The following is a 27,360-nucleotide window of genomic DNA, read 5'->3' on the forward strand; positions in this document are numbered from 1 at the left end:
CCGAGAAGTTGTTCTTTCTAGGATGCTTATTTGAAGGCTTACTCATGGTGGACATTTTGTTATGATTTGCCGTAACAACCTTGTAGGCCTATATAGCTTACAAAATACACATGTAATTTTATTAACGAAATCTCAATGAAGACCATCAGCAATGAGTCATTACATTTTGATCATTTTGACTGTGGTTCAGAGCTCAAGTATAATAGACATGTATTATATAAGCCTATTGTATTAGATGTTACACAACTGTTGAAGGCCATAGCACCCAAAACACCCAAATAAGTTATCAGCTAAATATTTCTAGTTGATAGCTAGTTAGCAAAGTGTTTAGCAAGGTTTTATGAATAAGAAATTAGTTGATTGCTACGTAGCTATCAACTAGTGGATTTAGCATCTTGCTAAGCACTAGTTGGTTGCTAATTTAGCAAGGCTTTATGAATATCGGCCCTGATATCTTTAGTAGTTTGCAATAACTTCACAATTACAATCAGCTATCTTCAGTAGATAGTATACAAATATTGACTGTTATATACTTCATTAATATATTCTTGTTCATAGTATTATTGATCTCACCTCGGGCCCATAGTTTTAACCAGAACCTCTCATGGCAGTATATATTTGTATATCTTTAGTGGATATAGCACTGACTTTACATAGCAATCAGCTGCCTTCAGTAGATACCACCGACTTATAATAGCCAACAGCTATTTTCAGTAGATAGTAATGATTTCGCAGAGCAATCGGCTATTTTCATTTGATAGCACTGACTTCACATAGCCATCGGTTATCTTCAGTAGATAGCAATGACTTCACAGAGCAGTCAGCTATCTTCATTTAGTATCACTGACTTCACATAGCCATCAGTATATCGATGGGTTTACATAGCCGTCAGCTTTTCTAAATAGATAGCAATGACTTCACAGAGCAGCCAGCTATCTTCAGTAGATAGCAATGACTCTACAGAGCCATCAGCTAACACCAGTAGATATCAATGACTTCAGCCATCGGCTATATTCAGTATATAGTTATGACCTATCATAGCCATCAGCTATCTTCAGTAGATTCCCATGCACGAATACGCCCACACCCGGACCCCAACCCTCTTCTGAAGAAAATTGTTTCCTTGATTATAGCTATACTCAGTGTAACGTTTTTCAAAATTTACCCCTTCTATCGGGCACACATTGAAAAAATAACCAGACATTTATCATGCTTATTAGGGTTATTCCACACATGACAAATTGGTTTAGCGGTGCTTTGCTCAACTCCAAAGAACCTTGCTAGAGGGCGCAAAGATGATTCAACATCGACTTTTTTGTAAAAATGAACCTTTCTTTATAATTCGGAGTAGAGATCACGGTGACTAATTTCGAAATAAAGAACCCTATTCAGATTTCGGAATGGAGAACGTTTTTTTCATATTCGGAATAGAGAACCTTTTTCATATTCGGAGTAGAGAACATGGTAACTTGTTTCGGAATAAAGAACCTTTATTCATTTTCGGAATAGAGAACCCGTTTCTTCATATTCGGAATAGAGAACCTTTTTGTTTTCGGAACAGAGAACCTGTTTGTGATTTGAGAATTTTCGGAATAGAGAACCTTCGGAATAGAGAACCATTTTTTCGGAATAGCGAACCTTTAATAACATTCGGAATAGCGAATGGTAAAATTGCAGGTTCGGAAAAGCGAACCTTCAGAATAGAGAAACCTTCGGAATGGCGGACCATCGGAATAGCAAGAGGACCCAATTTTACTTGGGAATATTCATAATACAATTGTGCTGAGATATCAGTAAGATCAGAGCATTTTTCACGCAGGCAGTAGATTTTCACAAAATCCCTACTTATTTGCTATTTCTTCCTGTATCATGGAAATGGTCCGTTTCTCACGGTCTCACCAGTGTTGTAGTTAAGACCTCTATGTCCGAGACCGAGACCAAGACCTGCCCATCCGAGATCGAGACCGAGACCAAGCCTTCCGACAGTGGCGTAACTTTGGGCCAGGGTGCCCGGGGGCGAAAGTAGATCGGGTGCCCCTGACTAAGGGTGTGCATAGTCCGATGTGTAGGACAGGCGTAGCTAGTGGTTGTGGCGCCCAGGGCTAAGGATACATAATGACGCCCTCCCCAATTCTTGAAACAAGAGCGCGCGGAGCGCGCAAAATTTGCGCAAAATATGGCCAATCACGCATTAATTTTGGTCATAATGAAGTTGAATATCGTCTTCAATTAATCTTTCAAATGATCTTGTGCTGAAATGCGCGCGAAGCGCGTAAAAGTTGACTTTCATCGCTGGAGAGGCTGCAGAATCAATGCTGAATTGGTTAATTTGGCGCGCCCCTAAGGGTGGCGCCCAGGGCACGTGCCCTTCTCTGTCCCCCGTCGCTACGCCACTGGTGTAGGACATATTTTCTTAGTTACCAGACTATGCTCAGCTCAGAATATGATCACTATCTCACATGGTGCAAGAAAGACGAATCGCGAAAGTCCAGTCACCGTACCGCGCTGCCCGAATTTCTGTTTTCAGAGGAAAGAATACACAATACCAGTGGTGTGGGCGCGCAAAAATGTGCATTCAAACTTGCTATAATCAAGTTGAGGTTTGGTCTTCCAAATGACAATTTATAGCAATACGCGCGAAGCGCGCGAAAATTTTGTGTTGAAGTGGGCACCCAAATGAAGAGTATAATTTTATGCATGGTGGGTTAAGGTTTCCACTTCTTTCCTATAACAAAGTATTATCGTGTTGAAAGGGTATCCAGGTCTGGGTGCCCCTTAGCCCGGGTGCCCGGGGGTTCGCCCCCCAGAGCCCATAGGAGTTACGCCACTGCCTTCCGAGACCAAGACCATCCCTTCCGAGACCGAGACCTCTAAGTTCCCAGACCAAGACCGAGACCGAAACTTTGGTTTAATCCCGGGGATACTCAAGTTTGGTTTGGGTAGGGGTGTGCCACTGAGAATTTGAAAGTAGACCCATCAATGTACCAATTGTTCAAGAAATTTGGACCCAAATCACACAATTTGATTTAATTTTACAATTTTTGCTCCAAATTTTGGAAAATTCCAAAAATGTTGCCTATAGTGGAGGCCAGATTGGGCTATGTTCCGCAAAAATTTTGAAAATTTTGAAACAACGACCCATCCACATACCACATTTGGCCTAGAAAAAGGGTCATTGATACACCAAAAGGCTGAAAATGCTATGCTACCCATGTTTGCGGCACATCCCCCATATGGCCATTTGTACTGAGTACCCCCCGGGCTTAATCAGAGTGGGCCAGGCCCGTCGCCATGCGGGGGTGTGGGGGTGCGACGCCGACACCCCCTGGCGACCCTCCCCCAAAAAAAAAAATAGAGATAGAGAGAGAGAAGGGGAGAGAGAGACGGGGAGGGAGAGAGATAGAGAGGGGAGTGAGGGGGAAGGAGAGAGAGGGAGAGAGACGAGGGTACAAGATGTGTCTCTCACATCACATGAGAGAGAGAAAACAATAAAAACTACAATAAGTTCGTAATATATCCCCTGGGCCGGTTGGGACGGTATATTTGGGCCTACAGTGATGTTGAGGCGCATTTAGGTGATGCATGATAAAGAACTAATGATTTTGCAAAATGTGCGCATCCCACAGAATTAAAATTCTGTGGCGCATCCCATCACTTCTCCACACCGCGCCCTTCATCAGCATAGGCGTAGATCCCGGGGGATGGGGGATAAATCCCCCCCAATATTTTGCTAAGGGGATAGTCCACATAATCTTCCCCCCATAACCAATGTTCACGCAGGTATGTGGGTTTCTTCCACTTTTGCACCATTTTTCGCCAGTTTAGCTTTAATAGACCTTTTTCCCTCTTTCCCATCATGCACTATTCCAGGGGGGTATGAGTGTCGCAAAATACATCATCTCCCCGGGGGAGTACAGAGTTATGTTCATTACATTCTGGAATACGGACATTTCGGCTGGTGCCTTCATCGCAAAAAAGGAATCCCCGATAATCACGATAATGGCGCGCGATCACTAATACCTTTCGGGGGCAAAAAAACAACATTTCTATGCCTTATGGACATGGTGTCCTCACCCAAAAAAGTTTCCTGCTATTGAAACCTAACTTTGTATACATTTTATAGACCTAATGGTTAAAAACTAATGACGGGACACGCAGTGATATTTTGTCGGCGTCAGTTTCACTTTTTTTCGGAGATGAAAATAAGACGTAAACATAAATCTCTTACACAGATGTTCTGCATCGCTCCGTAACTGCATCATTCGTGTATTCAATAATTGCATAATTAGTAACATCGATGGCCGTTACGATAATCCGCATAATTATATGGAATCAGTATGCCCATATTAAGGGTGCATGCCACTAAATCCGCGTGTGAAGCGGTTTCCGGTAAAAGTTTATCACGACTATAGTCCCAACTTTGCATAAAAAATGTGCAAAATCGGTACAATATTAACAATTTTAGTGTTGCAAATCGTGTTTTGCTAGAACTTGTGAATGTGATCTCTACTAATTTGAACAGAAAACGGGAAAATTTGAGTGATGTTTACGATGATGAGCGCATGAACACACGAGGTCAAAACGCGGTTAGCAGTCGGACGTAAACACGGGAAAATCGGGTCTTTTATATAGCGCTATTTTTCTCAAAAAGTAGACCTAAAATATGGTGTCATTTTCAGATATGTTATGCAGAATTTTGTTCTGATTAAGATGATATCAAATATATATTTCAAAGTAAGACGTAACTCGACTTATAGCCTAAAACGTGACCCCTATTTTGCACGTAAAGTCTATGGAAAGCTATTTTGTGGCATGTACCCTTTAAGGAGCAATTCCATGCGTTTTCCGCGCGTCTTTATCTATTTAAAATGCACGCGAAGAAAAGAGGAGGGACATCAACAAGCGCGTTCATGGACGCCGCCAGGTTTTTCGCTGTATGTGCGTTTGCCGCGAATAGGCCTGCTTTTATTTCCAATTTAATAAAAGTTCCGATTTTGGTAGAAGTTTGAAACCTTTTGATATGAATAAAGAAGAGTTTCAAAATATTGAAAACATTTTTTATTGTTGTTTAAATTACAAAGAAGTTTTTCAATTTCATTGTTATTTCTTAACCAATTTTTTTGTCATTTAAACTCAAGTTTTGGCCTTCAATTTTAATAAAATTACATAAAATATTAGATTTAAGATATTTAAGTTTCTAGTTTGCTTTATTTATACCACTGTCCAGTATTTTAAATTGTTATAACATTCAAAGTTTAATTTTATTAATATTTAATTTCAAATAGCCATTCATTACATTTGCTTTTTGGACAAAACGGGTTAAAAGTGACGCTGAAGGGGGGGTAGGCCTACTTGATTACATTTCTTGTCTTTTTAAATATTCTGCAGGTACTGAGAATGTTTTAATTTTGAAGTTATGCACTTGTAAAAGATGTTTAAAGAACGTTTACTCTTAACATCAATTAATATCTTCATGAAACTAGCAAATCAGCAACCATTGTGCAGTCATGTGCATCAAAATGACGAAAAATGGCAATTGTTGGCTATCATGCTTGTGCTTGAAATCGACATCCTGTCTAAAGTATGAAAGAAAATAACCCAACATTTCTTACAATTAATTCAAAATGTAGTGAAAAAGATAACAAAATCATTTTCAAGGCCTAAAACGATGTTTTAGCCTCTTCAAGGGTGCATGCCACTAAATCCGCGTGTGAAGCGGTTTCCGGTAAAAGTTTATCACGACTATAGTCCCAACTTTGCATAAAAATGTGCAAAATCGGTACAATATTAACAATTTTAGTGTTGCAAATCGTGTTTTGCTAGAACTTGTGAATGTGATCTCTACTAATTTGAACAGAAAACGGAAAATTTGAGTGATGTTTACGATGATGAGCGCATGAACACACGAGGTCAAAACGCGGTTAGCAGTCGGACGTAAACACGGGAAAATCGGGTCTTTTTATATAGCGCTATTTTTCTCAAAAAGTAGACCTAAAATATGGTGTCATTTTCAGATATGTTATGCAGAATTTTGTTCTGATTAAGATGATATCAAATATATATTTCAAAGTAAGACGTAACTCGACTTATAGCCTAAAACGTGACCCCTATTTTGCACGTAAAGTCTATGGAAAGCTATTTTGTGGCATGTACCCTTTAAGGAGCAATTCCATGCGTTTTCCGCGCGTCTTTATCTATTTAAAATGCACGCGAAGAAAAGAGGAGGGACATCAACAAGCGCGTTCATGGACGCCGCCAGGTTTTTCGCTGTATGTGCGTTTGCCGCGAATAGGCCTGCTTTTATTTCCAATTTAATAAAAGTTCCGATTTTGGTAGAAGTTTGAAACCTTTTGATATGAATAAAGAAGAGTTTCAAAATATTGAAAACATTGTTTATTGTTGTTTAAATTACAAAGAAGTTTTTCAATTTCATTGTTATTTTTTAACCAATTTTTTTGTCATTTAAACTCAAGTTTTGGCCTTCAATTTTAATAAAATTACATAAAATATTAGATTTAAGATATTTAAGTTTCTAGTTTGCTTTATTTATACCACTGTCCAGTATTTTAAATTGTTATAACATTCAAAGTTTAATTTTATTAATATTTAATTTCAAATAGCCATTCATTACATTTGCTTTTTGGAAAAAACGGGTTAAAAGTGACGCTGGAGGGGGGGGTAGGCCTACTTGATTGACATTTCTTGTCTTTTTAAATATTCTGCAGGTACTGAGAATGTTTTAATTTTGAAGTTATGCACTTGTAAAAGATGTTTAAAGAACGTTTACTCTTAACATCAATTAATATCTTCATGAAACTAGCAAATCAGCAACCATTGTGCAGTCATGTGCATCAAAATGACGAAAAATGGCAATTGTTGGCTATCATGCTTGTGCTTGAAATCGACATCCTGTCTAAAGTATGAAAGAAAATAACCCAACATTTCTTACAATTAATTCAAAATGTAGTGAAAAAGATAACAAAATCATTTTCAAGGCCTAAAAACGATGTTTTAGCCTCTTCAAGGGTGCATGCCACTAAATCCGCGTGTGAAGCGGTTTCCGGTAAAAGTTTATCACGACTATAGTCCCAACTTTGCATAAAAATGTGCAAAATCGGTACAATATTAACAATTTTAGTGTTGCAAATCGTGTTTTGCTAGAACTTGTGAATGTGATCTCTACTAATTTGAACAGAAAACGGAAAATTTGAGTGATGTTTACGATGATGAGCGCATGAACACACGAGGTCAAAACGCGGTTAGCAGTCGGACGTAAACACGGGAAAATCGGGTCTTTTTATATAGCGCTATTTTTCTCAAAAAGTAGACCTAAAATATGGTGTCATTTTCAGATATGTTATGCAGAATTTTGTTCTGATTAAGATGATATCAAATATATATTTCAAAGTAAGACGTAACTCGACTTATAGCCTAAAACGTGACCCCTATTTTGCACGTAAAGTCTATGGAAAGCTATTTTGTGGCATGTACCCTTAAGACAAAATAATTGCAAAGGCCTGGCAAAGACCATCGGATGCACACGATCTATGAGGTTAATGAGCTACGTCATACCTTGACTGCTGCCCTCAGTCGTCAACCGTCTGGATTGACGACTGAGAAAACTACATGGAAAAAAAGTGACGGATTTTGCAACAGGATTCCTGTGGCATAGAGCGTGCGCAGTTGTGTCCAAATTGACCTTTTGACCGAGTTTGTTGTTTTAAAAAGTTCAGAGCGCGATCTTGTCACAGCGGCGCGGTACAGCGACGCGGTACACGGGCGCCGCTAGTCAGTCGCGCTACGGCGCATAACCAAAGTCGCATTGAATAGTTTTCAGAAGTCCGTCATGATTTGGGCTGTAAGATAATCAGTCGTCACTACGAAGCATGACAGTACATGCGAAGTGTAGACGGCTGATTGGAATTAGTCTACGTCATACCCCCCTGGAATAGTGCATTGTGGGATAGAGGGAAAAAGGTCTATATGGCAATATTTTTCGCGCTTGCGCGCAGGGTTTTCTTTACCGCACAAAACACGCGTATTTACGCGTTCAGGCACTTTTCTGACTCCTTCAAATCCCTAGTCCCAAAGTCCAATGCGTACAAAATCTTGAAAACGTACGCGTTCAGATATTGCAAGAATTGAATAGAGAAACACCTGATATTGTGCATTTATTCTCGGTTTTTGGAATTTAGGACCTATACTCCCGATATGTAGGACAACGAAAGGCTTTATGGACCGGCATTTCACAATTTTCAGCTTTTCAACTGTTCAAATTTAAATTTTACACAGTAATAGTGCCAAAATGGTCCACCAAATCGCTTCAATTAGGTCTTCATTTTGCAAAATGTTCCAAGTTCTAAGGGGGGAACACCACCCTGCGTAGTTGATAAACAAATGGCCACTTTCACCTCTGCTTTCGACATTTGCCAATTTATGTTTAACACAATTTATAGGCCTACCATAATAGGGAAAACTTGCCGTCCACGAAAGTATGAAATACGGTATAGTGGATCCAGCACCTTTTGGAGAAAGAATAAGTTTATGGTACAAAAAATTTTGCCATTTTGAAGCTAAACTGTTGAAATATGGTGCAAAAGTGGAATAAATTCACGAGAAGCGCGCAAAAATGTGCACTTTTGAGGTTAATTTGGTCAGAAACCCACATACAGGCGTCAACATTGGGGGATGATTGTATGGACCATCCCACTGGCAAAATATTGGGGGAGATTGACCCTCCCCCACCACCACCCCAATCCGGATCTACGCCTATGGCTCCAAAAACACACATATTGTTAAAAATGTCTTCAAAAATAATATTATAAAAATATTCCTTGGGCAATGTTTTTGACTCCTTCAGAGGAAAAATTCACAATTGAAAGGGTCAAAAAAATTTGGAAATACCCCTTCAGCAAAATGCTTAAAGAAAACCCTGCTTGCGCGCATTTGTACCATAAACTTATTCTGTCGCCAAAAGGTGCTGGATTTACTATATTCAAGACATTTTTTCCAACCCCATTCCCCTCAATGTCAAAAAGAAATCTGCGCCACTGTTCATCAGCACCAATTGAGATTAGCCATAGGGCAGGGTGGCGAGTCAGTCCCCTCCCGTGTTCAGTCGACAGATGTGACAAAATTTACGATTTGCATCTTCCTTCTTCAGTCCAAGAGAACGCCAAATATGGATCAGGAGTATTACATAATAATACCCTGCTATGACAATAGCTGCACTAGGTTAATCGTATAATCTCCTTATGTGGTTAGCATGGATGGGCCAGGAAATCCACAAGGTCAGCCAATGTATGTACATGTATTCGGTACATGTACCATATCTTTTACAATGGGTGATAAATTTCTGGTTTGTTTTATTTCAAAACGCAACATTCTATATTCTAAAGCTTGGTCCAAATCCAAGAGAAGAACCAACTCTAGTAATTTATGTGGTTTCAAATTATATCAGACGTTGCCTTTTTGATAGAAATGGTGTTTGTTGATGTGCACAGTTTCCCATTAGATCATAACATGCTGTTGTACATCCAAGGTCAAAGGTCTTTTAATCCATATTTGGCGTTGTTCTGGGACTGTTCTTGGTCTATTTTAAACCCAAAATTATCAGATTATATAGCAACATCAATACCAATATCAGCAGTAGATAGCTACATCATCAATAATCATTATCAGCAGTAGATAGCTACTTCATCAATACCAATATCAGCAGTAGATAGCTACTTCATCAATACCCTTATCAGCAGTAGATAGCTACTTCATCAATACCAATATCAGCAGTAGATAGCTACTTCATCAATACCCTTATCAGCAGTAGATAGCTAATTCATCAGTACCAATATCAGCAGTAGATATCTACTTCATCAATACCAATATCAGCAGTAGATAGCTACTTCATCAATACCAATATCGGCAGTAGATAGCTACTTCACCAATATCAGCAGTAGATAGCTACTTCATCAATACAAATATCAGCAGTAGATAGTTACTTCATCAATACCAATATCAGCAGTAGATAGCTAACTTCATCAATACCAATATCAGCAGTAGATAGCTACTTCATCAATACCAATATCAGCAGTAGATAGCTACTTCATCAATACCATTTTCAGCATTATATAGCTACTTTATTAATACCATTATCATAAAGATAGCTACTTCATCAATATCATTATCAGCAGCAGATGTATGATCAGCACTGTATGCATATACCACTGTCGGCGGTAGATAGCTGCTCCATCAATACCGATATCAGCAGTAGATAACGGCTCCATCAATACCATTATTAGCAGTAGATAGTTACTTTATCAATATCTGTATTAGATAGCTACTTCATCAACACTACCATAGGCCTACATAATGGTATTATTAATCATGTTGATGACGTACCGGTAGCTATCTAGACTGCTGAGTATCGATAAAGTAGCGATAGGCCTATATTGTTGATTTTAGTATTGATGAAGTAGCGATCTACTATACGGATATAATTGTTATATCGCAGTAGCGTAGCCAGCAGGGGGCAGGGGGGGGGGGGGCAGAGTGCCCCCCCCTGCCAAAAAATGAAAGAAAAAGTGCCCCCCTGACAAAAAATGTAAGAGAAAATCAGGAGGGCAAAGGAAAAGAAAAAGGGCAAGGAACCCCTTTTCTAGCAAAATTCAGGGCCAAAATAGTAACATTGTAACAATAAAGCCCTTTTTTAACCGGATAATGGGCGAAAATAGTGTAAAATACCATTTTTTTCGCGCTATGCGCGCACATCATCCCAATAAGGCCCTTTTCGGGAAGCTCGAAGACCTACAGTCTCTATGTATTGTATGATGCAACTGCATTTGTTTCGTCTGTGCCCCAAACATTTTATTTTGCCCCCCCCCTGACCAAGAAAGCTGGCTACGCCCCTGTATCGGCATTGCTGTGCTAGTACATAACTGATGCATTCACCATGCGTAGGCCTATGTATTTATGAAATTCCCAGTAATGTGAAGTCAAATTAATGACGGATGGTAGAAGAGTAGCCTAAACAAAATTCGTTCAAAACTACATGGGATAACTTCTGAAATCGCTTTTTCTTTTTGTTCATCTTTCTCCATGCATGGGCCTATGCAACAATCCGTCCGTCCACCCACCCACCACCCACCCACCCGTCGGGGTGTCCGTCCGTCCATCCATCCATCCATCCATCCATCAAGGTTTATTCATAAATTGTCATCACAGTATAAAAAACCGAATTGCAACAATTTTATCCATCCATCAAGGTTTATTCATAAATTGTCATCACCAGTGGACTTCGGTTGTATATATAAATGCGCATATATAAATGCGCACGTGACCAGATGGCCAGTGTACGGTGTCTGATCTCCGCCAAATGCCCCCTTTTATTATTAATTCCCCGATTTTTACTTACCCCCCCCCCCACCTTTTTACAAATAATTCCCCCTCTTTAATTTCCCTGTTTGCAAATAGTTCCCCCTTTTTTGTAAATAGTTCCCCCTTTTTATTTTTACCCATTTTGTAAATAGTTCCCCCTTTTAACAAATAATTCCCCGTTTTAAATTTCCCCTTTTTACTTTCACCCGTTTTGTAAATATCCCCCTTTTACTTTCACCCGTTTTGTAAATATCCCCTTTTTACTTTCACCCGTTTTGTAAATATCCCCTTTTACTTTCACCCGTTTTGTAAATATCCCCTTTTACTTTCACCCGTTTTGTAAATATCCCCCTTTTTACTTTCACCCGTTTTGTAAATATCCCCCTTTTTACTTTCACCCGTTTTGTAAATATCCTCCTTTTTACTTTCGAGCTAAATAAAATGAATAAAATGATACTTATTGTGTAATTTATGAATTCTATAGGATATAGATCTACATTTAAGAAAAATCATAATCTGAATTATATCATGCAACTAAATATAGACCCAGGAAAAGGCCAGGAGTTTGGAATTCGAATCAATTCGATTGGCTTATTAATCGTTATTATTTTGGACTTGTCTCGACTTTAAAAAAAGACTAGGCTTAATTGCTACTTAATTCTCCATCTAACATAATAGGGCCTACTAATTCTTTTTGGATTTTTGAGGCGTGCACCAGTGACCGAAGTCCCTGGTTCATTTGTCTAGTCAATTGAATATACGCCATAGAGCCTTTGATTAGAAAGCACATTTTTATTGTTAACGGAATTGTTGACAAACAAAGAATAGCGAAAATTACTCGGAACTGGCTTAAAAATAAAGTTGCATAAAATCACACAGCCACACTTGTCATAAATATGCAATGCCCATTTTGTCCAGGCCCGTTTTATAAATGTATGCTTTTATTGTCATTTCACTGTTAAGACCGCTTGTTTTAAACTTTGGTGCTAACTTAAAAAAAAACCTTTTGAATAACATAGCACAAACAATTCTTATTATCTAGGCTTCTGTAACAATGGCAGCCAGTTGTTTGTTGTCTCTGACATATCCCTGTTTATAGACAAGTTCTTCACAGACTTTCAAACATCATTGCTATGAATTTGACCAGCATAAATATTTATGCATGCCAGTTTCACCCGTTTAACATTCTGAACATTAGCGGCGCTTGCACAACAGGCTATAAATCTACCTACGTTGGTATCCAAATTCATATAGAACGCCTTTCCAATAATGGATGTAGCGAAATGAGCTGTAGTGAGTGCACGGTACTCTCCAGGGTCCAGGCTTACTGGTAAAGCCTACGCACGGAAAACGGGGAGTACCAAACAAAAAGGGAGTATTAAAAACAAAAAGCGGAGTATTATTTAAAAAGGGATAAACTATTTAAAATGGGAACCTATTTGTGAAAAGCGGAGGAAAGTTAAAGGGGATTATTTGTAAAAAGGGGAACTATTTACAAAATGGGTGAAAATAAAAGGGTATTATTTGTAAAGGGGTAATTCGAAAACGGGAAAACTATTTAAAAAGGAAAATTAAAAAAGGGGGAAACTATTTGAAAAGGGGGATTCGAAAAGGGGAAACTATATGAAAAGGGAAAGTTGAAAAGGGGAAAACTATTTGAAAAGGGGAAAGTCGAAAAGGGAGAAACTATTTGAAAAGGGGGCAAGTCGAAAAGGGGGAAACTATTTGAAAAGGGAGAAAGTCGAAAAGGGGGAAACTATTTGAAAAGGGGGAAAATCGAAAAAGGGGAAACTATGTGAAAAGGGGTAAGTCGACAAGGGGGAAACTATTTGAAAAGGGGAAAGTCGAAAAGGGGAACTATTTGAAAAGTGGGAAAGTCGAAAAGGGGGAACTCATGATTTGAAAAGGGGAAAGTCGAAAAGGGGAACTATTTGAAAAGGGGAAAAGTCGAAAAGGGGGAACTATTTGAAAAGGGAAAGTCGAAAAGGGGGAACTAGGAGAAAAGGGGGAAAGTCGAAAAGGGGGAACTATTTGAAAAGGGGGAAACTATTTGAAAAGGGGGAAAGTTAAACGGGGAAATATTTGAAAAAGGGGAAAGCATTTCGCAAAAGGGGGAAAACTGAAAATTTGGGGAGATGAATTATAAAAGGGGGAGTTTGGCGGAGATCAGACACCGTACCAGTGCCATGTTCGTGTTACCTCACTGTCAATCACTGAAATTGCGACCACAGTTCCAGGTGGTGGCCGCATTGCATTCTCTAAATTCAGTAAATTTTCATCGTCAACCGTGTAATTGAATGGGATTATTTTGAAATTTTAAAACGCTTGAAATATCACAAACAAATAGGCCTATGTTGATAAATAATATAAATACAAGCTAAAACCGTTGGGGTTCGATAATGAACCCCACAAAATTAACCGACTATAGAGTGTATGCAATAAACCCAAGCGGAACGAGAGTTGCTAAGTAACCGCTAACCGAACCATAAACACATGCATGATCAGAGAGCGAGTCTTCAATTTCCCCATAGCTTCCCACGTTGTACACACGTCAGTCGAATTTGGCGGTGTTCGTTTGTTTGTCCTCCAAGTTATAGCATTGTTCACTTTGTGTTGAACATTGTAAGTGGGCCTCACTAATGACATAAAGGTTACTGTTATATCATGTCAAGAGGCCACTTGCATGAATAAGCTAAACAGCCTATGTGGAGGAATTGTATGCATGAGCAATCACACCAATGACGTAGTAAATGTAATGATACCCTCTATATTGGAAAATGCCATACGGCTGGGCGGTTTCACAAGTTGCCGGCTCGATCATGTCATCCGCCGCCTGCACAGTTCTGACCTTGTCCCCTTTCATACTTTCATGCCGTTGCGACAAGAGGCATGACTTATCAGTAATTCACAAGTCTTGATTGTGTCTGTTTGTCTACAATGCGCGTGTGTCACGCCGGTCGGCGGCAAGCAGCATGATAGTATGAAACCAGCACTACGTCATAGATATGGCCAATTGGCACGCCCATTTAGCACGGAAATTATGAAATATAAGTTTGTAAATCAACTATATCTAGCTTTTCCGTAGTTAATTTTTTTTTCCGTGATGGAAAACGTTAATAAAGAGTTTATCTTTCGGGTCAAGTTATTTTACCCTTTGCAATCAATGCCACTATTTTGCAAAAGCAATTTTCCTTGCGACCTGTCATTTTCCCTATACTTTTGCACGGGGAGTTTATGTACATCCGGGTACCTTATATCGTTTAATACGGTATGGCGACTTGTAGATGTCACGTGCGCATTTATATATGCGCATTTATATATACAACCGAAGTCCACTGATCACAGTATAAAAAACCGAATTGCAACAATTTTACATTTACAAATTCAACAACATAATAATAAACAAATAATCAATACGAGGAAAATACAAAAATGTCAAATGGGTATTGACGAGTACATATGTCCCATACATGCATAAACCCAAGCACCCCCACGCACACCCCACTCACCCACTCATCACCCCCCGGCCACCGCCACCACACAAACACCCTCAACAACACCCCTACTCATCCCACCCAGGATACATATTGTGGGGTACCTGAATATGGGGTGGGGTGTATTGGGTGTGTGAGTACCAGATATACACCACACAATAATGCGCCCTTATTTTTAAGGCTAATGAAAGTTGATTCCTAGTCTCCCCTTACCCTTCTCCGCTCAAAACCAATTGCTGGCCAAATATTTCATTATTTTGAATAAAATGTTGATTTCTAGCAAACTTTAACATACCAATAAATAATTGTGGTTTTAAATATATCATAAATCTCTTTCTGTTGATTTTCAGGGATTTTCTTTACAGTATGAGCAGGGCTGGATTTATATTTACCTTTTTGGGGGCCCTGGGCCAGGCCAAAATTCGGAGGCCCCAAACGTATCGTGAAGAAGGCATGTGCTCTCAAGTTGCCAAGTGTTTAGATTTTACTAGGGCAAAAAATTTCAATTTTAGACTATTTTACCCAAATTGAAGCTAAAATTTGCTATACAGGGTGTCTCAATAAAAATAGGCCCTGTGGATAGTGGGCCAGAACTTAAAATATCAGCAGTAAATTAAAACTTTCTTGCAGATTCAAAATCCATGAAGTGTTTTCTATAGATTGGTGCATACATTATCAAAATCCGTTCACTCATCACTGAGATAATTGGGAAACTACAAATAGACTCATTTTTGGACCTTTCCAATGGGACAATACACATATTAAATAATGTGCTGCATTGTAGTTTAGAATGGAAGAAATTAATGAAGTTAATGGTTGACTAAGTATTGTTTGTTATTTAAATCATATAATAATATTATTGAAAAATAACACCTTGATGTTTTGCGAAACTTCATACTTTGAAACCTTGCTTGATTTCTTAGTGTTGTTAATGAGTAATGTACGTTTTACAAAAGTGATGTTGTTTCATCCCTCTTTGCAACATAACTCGAGAACCACAGGACCTACGAAAGTCTATCTGTAATATCAATGCAATTTTTCCAAAGCTCACTACCATTTGCAATATGATGTGAACTATACCAAATCGCAATAGTTTGAAATAGTGTCAAACCTTAACTCCCAGTGTTGCTAGGTAGGAGATTATTTATTGATCAGCAACTATGCCTCGTTTCTGTTATTGACGTTGTTTATCACCATCACTACTATCACCTGGACATTTCATTTTGATATAAAGAGCGACATTTTCACGATTTTTTGTGGGACCTGAGAGCACATCAGACATATCGAATTGCATTTCGAAAACGAAGAATGTCCTCCTGATATCAAATAGTTTGTTAAATTTCGAGATAATACCATTTTATTTCAAATGATTAATAATTGATATTTTTGAAATTGTCCAGTCCTCGAAGTAAATTGTATAAATTTAATGATATGTACGACGAAAAGCCGTCTATCATCTGAAAATTTTTACCTATTTTTTTTACATATTGAAGATAAATGTTTTTTTCCCAAATTACAAAACAGAAAAACGATATCTTCAATATGAAAGGTTAAAATGTTCAATTGAAGGTCGGCTTTTCATCCCTGCTACATACACCAAGTACATATCATTAGATGTATGAAGTTAACTTCGAGCATGGTTAAATATATACAAAAAATATCAAAATTTTAATTATAATCGCGAATTAAAAAAAAAACAATCAAAAGGACATTCCTCGTATTCAGAATGCAATTCGATATGTCTCATGCGCTCTCAGGTCCCACAAAAAATACTGTGCAAATGTTGCTATCCGAGCCCTTAACCCAAAGAGAAACATGTGAAAAACATTATTTGGGAGATTGATTGATTGATTGATTTTGAACTCCTATTCAGCAACACTTGGCATTTCCTTTTATTTCGTTTATAATAAACACATTATTGTTAATGTGTATTACTCTTTGGAATGGTCCAAAAATGTGTCTATTTGTACAAACTTAATTATCTCAGTGACATGTGAACGGATTTGGATCATTTTTGCACCACTGTTAAGCAGACACTTCATGGGTTTTGAATATTTAAGAAATGTTTTATTTTACTGCCGATATTTTAAGTTATGCACCATTTTTCATAGGGCCTATTTTTATTGAGACACCCTGTATAATCAGTGATAATGGGCCAGTGCGCGCGAAGCGCCAAAATTTTGCATTTTTTGTACCCTATTTTGGTCAAAAACATGGTGTTTTTCGGCTAAAATGGAAGATGCACACTGCACAGTGCAAATTTGGGGGCCCTGGGCCCGGGCCCATCTGGCCCTATGGTAAATCCGGCCCTGAGTATGAGCATGGTATATGGTTAATAATGAGCTATAATGGATTAATAATGAATAGGCCTACATACTCAATTCTCTGTCCCGCACTTTTTGATCTGCTCTGATCTCATCCCGTAAAAAATATTGTGAAACTTTTGACAATTATAGTTGTACAATCACCTTCATGTGGTTGTAAACTACATCTGTAAACTACAAACTGTGATGTATATCCATGTATACATGGATATTATTATTAAATGGTTTACACCTGTAAGGCTGTAACAGATGCAATAATGAAATGGTATAAAATGAATAATGAAAAATGAAATAGTCACCTACACAATCATGAAAAATTGTGTAACGGGAAACTAGGAATTGACATTCATTGGCTTAACCACGTATGGGAGTCAACAGCAAATTTATTACTCACCTTCCACGCGTTTTCCCTGTTCTTTGTTGATAGCTATTGTTTGCCTTTGGTTAATGCATGTAGGCTGCAGTACAGTATTCGTCAGTGGATAGGTGTAGTATGAACTGTACGGTGTCCTTATTATATTGAGCCTTAATGTTCGCATAAAAGTGAACTAGTAATATGTATATCAAGCATCGGAATACAAAGGCGAAAATCAGACGATTTTAGAAGCAGGGAATTTCCATTTATGAATGATTTGTGACGAACGCGCCAAATACGTTTACGATTATTAAATATAGGGAAATCCCGCAGTGTACGGGTACGTAATATAAATAGAATATTGCTTTGTCCACAATTTAGGCAGGCACCAATGATTGCTTTGACACATCATGCATCATGCATCGCAGACATCACGTACACCATGCATGTACACTGAAAAAACAGCAGAGTGTGGAGAGTTGTATGTTATTATCAACACGCGATAGTGTTAAAAAGAACACTTTAAACGCTATCTTCATATTTTCCGTGTTTATAAATTAACACCCCTATACCTTCATTATACAAACCTTAGCCATGTAAGTGTTTATTAAGTGTTGCTCTGCTGTTTTTGTATACAGCATTATTGTCCCTGAAAAATTAATTGTGAGAGATATATTAACAAAAAGAAATTCAACGAACAAATCGTAAAACTATATGTGGCTCATCGTATCATTGCTTATTAATTTCCAGAATAAGAAAATGAAAATAATTAAGCATGTTAATTTGGCATGAAGTGCCCCATAGTCCGGGGGGGGGGGACACTTCAATTTGAAATGGATATAGGGATAGGGCTGGCACTTTCGAACTGAGGGGCATTCGGTGAGAGCAAAATGTAAAAAATATGAGGTCATTGGGTGAGAGTATGATTTTGGGCATTAGGTGAGAGCAAAATGTAAAAAATATGAGGTCATTGGGTGAGAACATGACCTTTTTTTTAAATGGAATCTTTGGGTGAGAGACGAAACAGCGCCACAGAAAATTTCTAGTTCTAAATGGCTTCAAATTTCTTTGTTTATTCAAAATAAGAGACAAAATTAGTGATGAATGAAAGTTGCTGTTACAATTGAACTTGTGCAAGAAACTATAGGGACTATTGACAATAGGGTTAATTTCAAGGCAAATCAGCCAACTTGAAGAGAGGGGTGTCATTTTCGGACAGTATCTTCTTTTTTCATCAAATTATTCAACACTACCGACATTGGCCTGGTGGATAGGATCGTGCATGTTGCCTTTTCAGATATAAGCAAGTAGGCCCCTAGACTTATTTTTTAATGGTATCTTTCGATGATGACGCTTATTTGGTTCAAAAACAACAATGCGTATAAAAACACGATCTATTTATTTATTGGTTTCTTCATCCATTGCATAGAACATTACATTCTGTGACATTTTCATAAGAATCCAATCAGTTATATGAAAAATAACCCTGCGGGTGCCTTATATGGTACGTACCCATCTTCTATGCCCATAGCAATCAAAATTATTGGGGTGTCATGGGGTACCCAGGTTCCGGAGCCACTGATATATGTTATGCAAGAGCATTTGTTTTTAAAATCAGTGAAGCGAATCATATCAAAATGTTACAAATTTTCATGACACCTTTCGACCGGTATCATGGGAAAAGGTCGACATCCAAGTCCGCGCAATACGATTATTACCATGCTATTACATAGAACACGTGACAATATTTTTTAGTTTGTCAATATAACGGTATTACACGCAAATCGATAGAGAAAAAATTAATTGTGCACATTTCAAATCACATTATTAAGTATTATTGAGTATCGATTCGTGTGTAACACCTTTATTTTGACAACCTAAAAAAATATTGTCACGTGTTCCTATGTAATAGCACGGAATAGGCCTGGAAGCGGCGCTAGAAATTAGCATGAAGCCGCATTCATATGTAAATAGCGTATTGTTATTTAAATTTGCGCCCAGACGTATTGAGGGCGACAGGCATGTTATCCTTAACTAGTAACAAACGCAGGGCGCATGCGCGAGCCGGGAAGTTCAAGCTGCTGTAGAATCGGTCCCTACACATGTACGACACGTTTGCAACGCCCCGACTCAGGTGTCAATTTGTGGATTAAATTAAATAAAATTAAATATCTTTTTTTCTATATGTCCGTTTCTCCGTCTCCCGGGGAATTGACTTGAAAACACTATGAGGATTACTCAGTTAATTTTTGAGGACAAAAATCATGAAATTGGTGGTGTACGGGAATTTTTTATGGCCAAGTTTTAAGGCCAAAAAAATATGATTTTTTTCGAAATTCTTTTTTGACCGAAAATTCGACCCTTTTTCGCTTATCTGATGAATTTTCAACTTCTTTTTGACATATGTGCTAGATATGACTTTGGTGTTTATATTCCCTAAAGTAATTGTTGTAATTTTGCTTAGTTTTATAAAAAGAAGTGATTTTCTGCATGGAGTCGTTTTGATATTCAGCTTTGTTTACGTTTCAAAACCAAAACTGAATTTCCCGGCTCGCGCATGCGCCGTGCGTTTGTTACTAGTTAAGTTATCCAGACAGAGAATGTCTTGATGCGCCAGGCATGTCAAATTGCTGAGTGAATGTGTATAAATCCCCTTTCTGTATAGGTAATAAGCTAGTTTATTTCGTGTTCCAGTTTGTTATAACAAAAAATAAGTATTATTTTAAATACAGTAAGTGTATAAACTTTGAAATTGACGTGAATTTGAAGTGCAGAGCTCCAAATCTAGCTAAATCGTGTAGTGTGAAATTATGCTGTGTGACCCCCTCTGCGTGGTAGAATTATATTCATAAAACATTAAATTTAACATGTAATATGGGCAGCCAACCACGATTTATCAGCATTTAAAAGATATATTAATTAACAAAGATAAATAATCCATAGTACAAATGACAATTTAACTAGCAAACAAGTCTGAAATCTTAAAATGTTGCCACGTGATTTCCCGAACACATGATATGTCACCATGTGACCATTATTCAGATTTACCGAAGTATTTGGAGTATGGTGCACGGCTTGCAGACAACTGTGTATTTCTTTACCTCCGTATAAAATCAATAATTCATGCTGGGAGCCAAGTAACATTCTGTCTGCCTAGTGCAGTTTGGATATTTTATTTTACTTGAGAGCATATAGAAATACATAAAGACGAATAAGGCGCCATGATGGAAAGCTATGGAAGGTCAGGTCGGGTATCAAAGGTTATTTTAACTTCAAATACTACTTGTGTTTCACACCTTGCCTCTGTCACGTTTTTCCTTCATATTATTGATCTCAAGTCCTAATGTTGACTTTGCTATTGCTATATGTCATTTCATATCAATTTATTAGACTTTCTTTGGAAAAAACATATCACTGGTGCCTGATGGGAATATCCGTCCGCCATTTCATTAAACTGGATCGTTTTCGCCAGGTTTGCGCCCAGATGTATTGGGGGCGCGCTATACTCTCATTGAACAGACAAAGTTCGCAAAACTAACAACGTTGTTATTTGCCAATATCAATTAACATGATCCAAGGGGTCGAACATGAATTATTCATAACGGATCGATAACTGGCCTCACTTTCTAGTTAGTAAACCAACGGAATTTTTCATAGGTTTTGCGTTGCTAATAGAACAACCGTGAATTTAGTGTCACCCCCTTGGTAATAGCATGGTAATATTCGTATTGCGCGGACTTGGATGTCGACCTTTTCCCATGATACATCACGATTACATCGCAAACCGCTGGCGGCGCCCTTATTGTGAATAGCGAGAATTCACGGTTGTTCTATATTAGCAACGCAAAATCTATGAAACATTCAGCTGGTTTACTAGCTAGAAAGTGAGGCCAGTTATCGATCCGTTATAGCTCGTTATGAATAAATCATGTTCGACCCCTTGGATCATGTTAATTGAGTTTGGCAAATAACAACGTTGTTAGTTTTGCGAACTTTGCCTGTTCAATGAGAGTATAGCGCGCCCCCAATACATCTGGGCACAAACCAGGCGAAAACGATCCAGTTTAATGAAATGGCGGACGGGTATTCCCATCAGGCACCAGTGATATGTTTTTCAAAGAAAGTCTACTAATTTAATATGAAATGACATTTTGCAATAGCAAAGTCAAAATTAGGACTTGCTGTCAATAATATGAAGGAAATATGTGACAGAGGCAAGGTGTGAAATGCAAGTAGTATTTAAGTTATAATAACCTTTGATACCCGACCTGACCTTCCATCATGGCGCCCTATTCGTCTTATGTATTTCTATTATGCTCTCAAGTAAAATAAAATACCAATCCGCACTGAGCAGACAGAATGTTACTTGGCTCCCAGCATGAATTATTGATTTTATACGGAGGTAAAGAAATGCACATTGTATGTGCAAGCCGTACAACAAAGGCAACAATACTCCAAATATTTACGGTAAATCTGAATAGTGGTCACATGTTGACATATCATGTGGTCGGGAAATCACGTGGCAACATTTTAAGAATTCAGGATTGTTTACTAGTTAATTGCCATTTGTACTCTTTATTATTTATCTTTGTTAATTAACATATATTTTAAATGCTGATAAATCGTGGTTGGCTGCCCATGATATCTGTTAAATTCAATGTTTTATGAATATAATTCTACCACGCAGAGGGGTCACGCAGCAGAATTTCACATCACCTGACTTAGCTAGATTTCGAAGCTCTGCTGTTCAAATCATTTCAAAGTTTATACATTTAATATATTTAATATGATACTAATTTTTTGTTATAACCAACTGGTACACGAAATATACTAGCTTATTGCCTATACAGAAAGGTGATTATCAGCCTTCACTCAGCAAATTGACATGCCCGGCATATGCAACCATTCTCTGTCTGGATAACATGACTGTCGCCTTCAATACGTCTGGGCACAAATTTAAATAACAATACGCTATTTACATATCAATGCGGCCTCATGCTAATTAAAGCTGCCCCATCCAGGAGTTCATCTATGATAAGATCCTCCACTTTCTTGAGTTTTTTCACTGTGGCCGCATCATCCGTAAGTGATGGACGTCCACTTCGTGGCTCATCTGTGAGGGACATGTGGCCAGTTTGGAAATTCCTTTTTCAAAAAACAATCAATATAGCTCTTTTCCTTCTGGGTGATGTCAAAAACCTTTGGATACCCCCTCGTAAACGGTTGTTTTAAACGAGCCTGTGGACTGAATCTGGTACAAATCTTACAGCTGTATATTATAGTTACAACAAATTATTTCAATGTGCTTTATAATGTGACCAGGAATGCGAGTGAACATTATTTAAAGGGCAGGTCTATTGCAAAAACAAGTTTGTCTCTATTCGAAGAGAATAATTATTACATTACAAGTTGAGACTCGTTGCAATTTTTTTATGCGTATTTCTCCTGAAAAAAGAGAAACTGTGTGGGAAAAGATCGGGCTCGTACGTGTTCTCTGAAGCGAAATTTTCAAGGCCGCGGGCTATGACGTAAGTAAATGAGGCGGACACTGCCGGTATATCATGCTCTCATCATACAATCACAATCACTTCGACAGGTTTCTTTATAAACAATGGGCTTTTAATTTATAGCTGTTTTTAAGGTACAGCGATGTAAGTTACTAGTACCTGAAGTGACTTCGCAGGATTGTGAATTTTGGTTATAAGACCTCAGAACGGGCTTAAAATAAAAGTGCTGAAATTTGGAGTAATAAAAATCCAGAAATCAGGCAAATGCCTGAAAACTTTACATCCCTGAATGTACATTCCCAGCAAATACAAAAACGTTCTTAAAACTAACATTTAAATGTAGGGTTATATAAAGGTCATGAAAACAACAAACGTTTTTGAAAAATATTTTGTCAACACTTAAACAATATTTTGTTTGGAATGTTTTGCAGCAAGTTTTCAAAAATGTTTTTTGAATGTTATTAAAACGTTTTTATACCCTTCATAAATATTATAACCCGACTTTTAACCGTTTTCTGTAAAATGTTTTGTGTGTCCTGGGTTACTGCGACATACATCAACGTTTCAGATCCCTTACTATCAGTCAAGGTGGGCAGAACCTGGTCCTATTTATCTTAATATTTCTCCATTTGTTTCACCAGACACACACCCGCATGTTTTACATCAAATTGTTTGTAGCTCAAGCTAATCCCAATATTTGTATAAAGAGGCATCCTTTTTACTGCGCTGTGTTTTCTTGAAAGGAATTTTTACACGGACATACTGTTCTATTCAATATCTATCTCCAGCTTGTGATGTGCCCTGAGTAATTTGATTTAATTTAATTGTTTAACTTTGTTTACAAGCTGAAAGTATTTCATGAGATGGAAACCCCCTTGTATTTTGGAATTTCCCCAAATTATTGTAAACAAAGTCAGATCTATGTTTGGAACTTGGAAAGCCCCAGTTCATTATTGCACCATCAGGAGAACCCCCAGGAAGTGATGTAATGTGTAAGGTGAATGTGTATAATTAATCTTGGGAAATCCCAAGATTGCAGCAATGTTGTGAAAATGTGATTGAAGTAATGGTTTATTAATAGATGATGGGTTTTAATAGATGATGAGTACTGCTATAAAAAGCTGGAGGCTTTTGTTTGGACTTTACAGAATGCCATGGGAGATTGAAAACTCCACATGTGTGTGATGGTCTTCGTGCTTCAAAAAAGAAGTACATTTTAACCAGTTTATATAGCCAATAATTGAGCTAAGTTTAATACAGCAACGAAGAAGACAGCGAGCACACAAAAGTGCTCTTCCTCATCAAAGGATTAAAAGTTCTTCTGTCAAATTGCTGGAGTTTGCTGGGTTTGTGAAGGCCACGCATCTGTCAAGAAACAGTGGAGCTGTGTTAAAGAAACCGGTTCCCTGGAAAAGAGTGATTGGTGAAAGAAACACCATTTTGGAGAAAGCAGCGCAAGGAGATATATTTGAGGAGAAAGCAGCGCAAGGAGATATATTTGTGGAGATAACAGCGCAAAGGAGATTGGAGAAAGCATCATCATTTTCGTATGAGGATTTTATATGCAAGGATTTATAAGCGCAAGTGTACACTGGACTTCGCAGGACAAGCGAATAAGGATATATTACATCAGTCGTCCAGAACATTGCAAGAACTCTAGGATCACCAACAAGAAGACAGCTGGTTAAGTACTGATATAGTAAAACTGTCATTGTGTGATTTTATTGTATATGCGATATTGTTATTATATGTACCAATCATACTCTGTTTTCAATTAAAGACTTAGATTATGTTAGCTTAATCAAACAGTGTATTTGTGTTGTGCATTCGTGTGAGTTCGGGTAAAAGGTGTTTTTGGCCTTGAGTCAAGTACGACTCGTAACAAAATTGGGGGCTCGTCGTCCGGGAAATACACTGTAAAAAAGTTGACATTATTATACTGAGTCTTGAAAGTGAAAGTACAGTATGGCAGAGTTCAAAGCAGAAGAGTTTCTTGAAACTATAGATTGGGAGAAATTTGATAAGTTGAAGAAGCCTGATTTATTAGCACTTGCCAAACATTATGACTTGAAAGTAAAGCAAACTACAAGAAGACAAATAATCAAAAATGTCTTGATTGAGGTTTTAGTTGATGAAGAGTATTTTGATGAATCCATTTTGGGCAAGAGAAAAGAGGTCGAAACTGAAATCGGTGGGGACTCTGCAGTTAAATTGAAAGAGTTGGAAATTCAATTAGAACTGAGGAAAATAGAAATGGACCAAAAAGAAAAACTGGAAATGATCAAGTTAGAGAATGAAAATAAAGAAAAACAAGAAAGGCTAGATATGGAAAAACAGAAAATGTTTATTGAAGAAAAGGAAAAGGTGGCAAAATTGGAACTTGAGAAACAGAAAATGGCAATGGAAGACAAAGCGCGCCATGAAAAGATGGCGCTGGAAGCACATTTGAAAGAAAAAGAAATTGAGTTTGAACAAGAGAAGTTGGCTAAGCTAGGTGACAAATACTCATCAAGTTTCTCCTCAAAGTCAAAGTCAGGTTTTGATGTTACAAAGTATGTAAAGCTTGTGCCTAAATTCAAAGAGAAAGAAGTTGACGAGTACTTTCAACATTTTGAAAAGGTAGCTACAAATTTGAAATGGCCTCCAGAGCATTGGACCCTACTGTTACAAAGTAGTTTTGTGGGGAAGGCCAGGAAACTTACTCAGCTCTACCAATAGAGAAGTGTAATAATTATGAAGAAGTCAAACAGGCAGTTCTCAAGGCCTATGAACTGGTGCCTGAAGCATACAGACAAAAGTTCAGAGATTCAAGAAAGCAAGCAGATCAAACCCATGTAGAATTTGCTAGAGTAAAAGAACAAATGTTTGACAGGTGGCTTGGGTCAAAAGAAGTCAAAGATGATTTCGGCCAACTTAAGCAATTAGTTCTTATAGAAGAGTTCAAGAAATGTGTCCACGTTGACATTAAAACCCATTTGGATGAAAGCGCTAGCAAAATTAAGACGCTAAACGAAGCGGCGACAATGGCGGACGACTATGGCTTAACTCACAAATTGAATGGGAGTAAATTTAGTCATAACAGAAGTTATTCAAACAGGTTCAGCCATAATCAACCTAGAGCAAATCAGGGTGGTACACAAGAAGTGAAACCTCAGTCTAATTCACAGCATAGTGCTGGTGGTAGAGGGACCCCAGGGAGTTCAGGTCACAGAGCAAAATTTCGGACTGAATTTAAAGCCAAAGTAACTTGTACTCATTGTAAGAGACCAGGGCATACGATGACCCAGTGTTATTTCTTAAAAGGCAGACAAGACGCACAAAAGCAGCAGCAAACTGCTAGTAATACTGTAGGATGTGCAGTGTCACTTGTGTCAAAGAAACAAGTCAGTCAAATCAAGAAACAAGAATTCCCACAAAAGGGAAGTGAGACAGACAAGGTGTGTGAAGAATTTGAACCATTTGTGTTAGAGGGAGTGGTATCACTTGGTGATAATGGTAGTCCAAAGCCCATTAAGATTGTGCGAGATACGTGTTGTGCACGGTCTATGATTCTGGAAGGAACTTTGCCCTTTAATGAGGATAGTTCAGCAGGTAATGCTTTGATCCAGGGTATTGGGATGGAAATAATTAGTGTACCTCTCCACAAAATTAACTTGAAATCTGACTTAGTTTCTGGTCCTGTAACCATAGGAGTTAGACATGAATTGCCAGTCAAGGGAGTGTCCATGTTGCTAGGAAATGATCTGGCAGGGGGGAGGTTTTTCCTGACCCAATAGTCACAGATAAGCCCTGTATACAGGATGATAATAGTGAGGAAGAGGAGATATTTCCTGCATGTGCAGTGACACGGGCAATGAGTAAGAGAGCCTCATTAGAAACAATTGAGGACAACCAAATTGATGACTTAGGCTACAATTTGGAAGACACATTTGTGTCAAAGTTGAATGAGAAAGAAGATAAACTTCCTTCTCCTGGGGATAAAAATACCCCTCAAAATGACACAGCCTCTGAGCATGAACAATTTGGGGAAACCATGAAAGACCCATTAAGTCATGACAAGCTAATTCTGGAGCAACAAAATGACCCAGAACTCAAAGAGATCAATCAAAGGGCATTGACCCTAGAGGAAGCAGAACAAAATTCTGTCTGTTTTTACAAACAAGATGGTGTGCTAATGAGAAAATGGCGCCCCCTTGATGTACCTGCCGATGAAGAGTGGAAGGTAGTGCACCAAATTGTGGTACCAAAAGTATACCACACTGAAGTAATTAACATAGCACATGATAGTCCCATGGCAGGGCATTTGGGTG

The 27,360-nt window shown here is 38.1% G+C and overlaps 1 protein-coding gene across 1 annotated transcript in view; it reads right to left on the reverse strand.

The window, feature by feature from the left end:
* Positions 1 to 17,819, reverse strand: part of LOC140144783 (uncharacterized) — a 39,043-nt gene extending 21,224 nt beyond the window's left edge. The window contains exon 1 of the mRNA XM_072166589.1: positions 17,583 to 17,819. The gene's annotated coding sequence lies outside the window, so the exon portion shown is untranslated. The remainder of the gene's footprint in view (positions 1 to 17,582) is intronic.
* Between the last annotated feature and the right edge of the window lie 9,541 nt (positions 17,820 to 27,360).

Source organism: Amphiura filiformis, unplaced genomic scaffold (genome assembly GCF_039555335.1).
Source record: "Amphiura filiformis unplaced genomic scaffold, Afil_fr2py scaffold_80, whole genome shotgun sequence".
In the NCBI taxonomy this organism is placed as follows: Eukaryota; Metazoa; Echinodermata; class Ophiuroidea; order Amphilepidida; family Amphiuridae; genus Amphiura; species Amphiura filiformis.